This window comes from Amblyomma maculatum, chromosome 1 (assembly GCF_055883805.1).
Source record: "Amblyomma maculatum isolate TAMU_Amacu chromosome 1, ASM5588380v1, whole genome shotgun sequence".
Lineage (NCBI taxonomy): Eukaryota > Metazoa > Arthropoda > Arachnida > Ixodida > Ixodidae > Amblyomma > Amblyomma maculatum.
Genome location: NC_139344.1, coordinates 454,952,598 through 454,955,349, shown reverse-complemented (window position 1 = coordinate 454,955,349; position 2,752 = coordinate 454,952,598). Strand labels below are relative to the sequence as shown.

Here is a 2,752-nt window from a genome sequence, read left to right as displayed (position 1 = left end):
TCGGAGCTTCTGTCTGTTCGAGGTTTACACTTCGCCGCTCGGTCCACAGCTGAGCACACACAGTTGTAGTCACCAAGTACAAGCAAGAGTTTGTCAGTCTTCAACCACAATTCAATAGACTCAAAAAACGATTCACGTTCGCATTTTGAATTGGGAGCATACACACACACAACACGCCAGCATAAATTACAGTAGGTAAAATCAGTAACCAAAAGCCGACCACTTGGACAGGCAAAAACGAACTCTACGCTTACTCTCAGTGTGTTACGTATAAATAAAAGGCATCCACCTGATACACCAACAGTATGGCATACACACACATAAAAGTTTGCTTCAAAAGAAGCCACCATACGGTCAGTGCTTTCTTGGCTCTCAATCTTTGACTCTTGCACAGCTGCTATATCTATACCATTATCCAAAAGGAGGCGACTGAGCTGGCATTGTCGCCTTCTCACTCCCAGTCCTCTGACATTCAAAGTAGCTACATGTAACGGCGAATTAAGCTTGAGAGTCATGTATTAGAGAGAGACGCCCGTACCCGCATGATGCCTACCTTCACGGTTGCGTGACCTCCGGTTCTGAAGAACAGCGGCATATTTGTGCATGTAATATCCTCCCAGCAGAATGTCGGGATGCATTCAAACGAAGTCCAAGCACCTTGTTTTATTTTTGCTCACACACGCACCACTTGGTTGCAGAAGGTTCCTGACGCTGGTCGGTAGGCAGCCGAGCCACAAATCGTTCAGGACACCACAAAAACTACGGAGGCGGTTTCCCCGCCTGCCGCGTGTCGGCCGAGAAGTTCGGCTTCGGTCTTAACGTGGCTCTTCGGATGCCAGAAATTTTCGGCGGCGGCTCACCACAAACAGCACCTGGCAGCTGAGTCTCCTCGATGCTTTCCTCATGCGGACGTTTCGCGGCAATTAAGGCTGCTGTCTCCGGCCAAACCTCCATGGCATCAGTACAGGAAGGCTCAGTACTGAGATAATCCTCAGCGTCGGAAAATTTGGTTACGTCTTCTGACGCTTCCTTTGACGCGCTTTCATGGTCCTGGGATGGAACGTTCAAGACATGCCGAGTTTCATTCTTTTCATTTGAGACCGTCACCTTATTCTTTGTTAAAACCGTCATGGAAGGCGCGTCCTTTTTCGTTGACTGACCTCTAATGTCAGCAGCCTCCTCCGCATCCGCCTCGTCCATAATTAACTCAGACGAGTCTTTGCTGGTCCCAGGTCCGGCAATGCTAGCGTAGGTTCGTGCACACTGGCTGTCTTCATGCCCGAACCGTCGACAGGCTCCGCAGCGAGGAACCCGGCACTCTTTGCGGATGTGACCCGTACTCCGGCAGCGTAGGCACAACGGGGGTCTGCCTGGCACAATCACTAGCGCCAGCTCGCCGCTAACATTCAACTGATGCGGCAGGTCGTCGAGCTTCATGCCAGCTTTCAGCTTCAGCGTGACGACTCTAGTTGTAGAGCCCTTTTCAAGCATACCTTTTACACGCCAACGCTCCCGGGAAACTGCTGACATCTTTCCGTTCGGCGCAAAGGCAGCGCGAACATCCTCGTCTGGCACGTTGTGTAACAGCCAGTGTAGTTTCAGTTGCACGTCCTGGTTCGCCGGGTCAATCACCAAGCAGCGACCGTTTTTCACAGACAGCTCACCCACACTGGCAATCTTGTTGACGGCTTCAGTATCCTTGACAGTGACGGCCCAGACGTGGCTTATCCGATACGCCCCAATAGCGATAACGTCGGGGATTAGCGAGTGTTGTGCTAAAGCATCCCGGAAATCTTCCACTCGGTACGGGCGGGCCCTGATATCGGCGTGCAAAAAAACGGTATTCAAAACAAACCGACCTGTTGGAAGTGCAGGAAAACGACCTGGGAAGTGTTGTCCTGTTCAGCAGTCCTGTTACCGCGGCCTGACATGGCCGCTGAAGCCGCTCCTGAGGTGCCCTGCATCCTGCGTCCGTTCACTGGCGTGGCCGGAAGCAGAATCACCACTGAACCACCGACGCGCTTATACACAGCGGAATAGCCGGTTAGGAGTGGAAGCAAGAGGATACTTGAGGATTGATGGCAAAGGCCAAGGGAGTAGTGTTGACTGTGCAGAGAAAGTAATCAATGTAAAACAAATATTGAGCACACGATGCATGAGGAGCTAAGTGACACTTCTCACCAACTCATTTAAAATAGGATACTAATAATTATGTATCTCTATAGTTTATTTTAATGCATGACCACGTTGCTTCGGTCGCAGTGTTTTCGATATAATAAATATGCGTCGGCCGGGAATCGAACCCGGACCACCCGCGTGGCAGGCGAGTATTCTACCACTGAACCACCGACGCGCTTATGCACAGCGGAATAGCCGGTTAACAGTGGAAGCAAGAGGATATTTGAGGATTGATGGCTAAGGCCAAGGGAGTAGTGTTGACTGTGCAGAGAAAGTAATCAATGTAAAACAAATATTGAGCACACGATGCATGAGGAGCTAAGTGACACTTCTCACCAACCCATTTAAATTGGAATACTAATAATTATATATTTCTATGGTTTATTTTAATGCATGACCACATTGCTTCAGACGCAGTGTTTTCTATATAATAAATATGCGTTGGCCGGGAATCGAACCCGGACCACCCGCGTGGCAGGCGAGTATTCTACCACCGAACCACCTTTTTTTTTCTTTATTGCCTGGCTTTGACACAAATACACCGCACTGGAACTCAAAACAACAGGAAAAAAGG

At 49.7% G+C, this 2,752-nt stretch overlaps 1 non-coding gene across 1 annotated transcript; it reads right to left on the bottom strand.

Annotated features, from left to right (window-relative positions):
- Positions 1-2,282: 2,282 nt before the first annotated feature.
- Positions 2,283-2,353, bottom strand: TRNAG-GCC (transfer RNA glycine (anticodon GCC)). The gene has a single exon. It is a non-coding gene; the product is annotated as a tRNA-Gly (tRNA).
- Between the last annotated feature and the right edge of the window lie 399 nt (positions 2,354-2,752).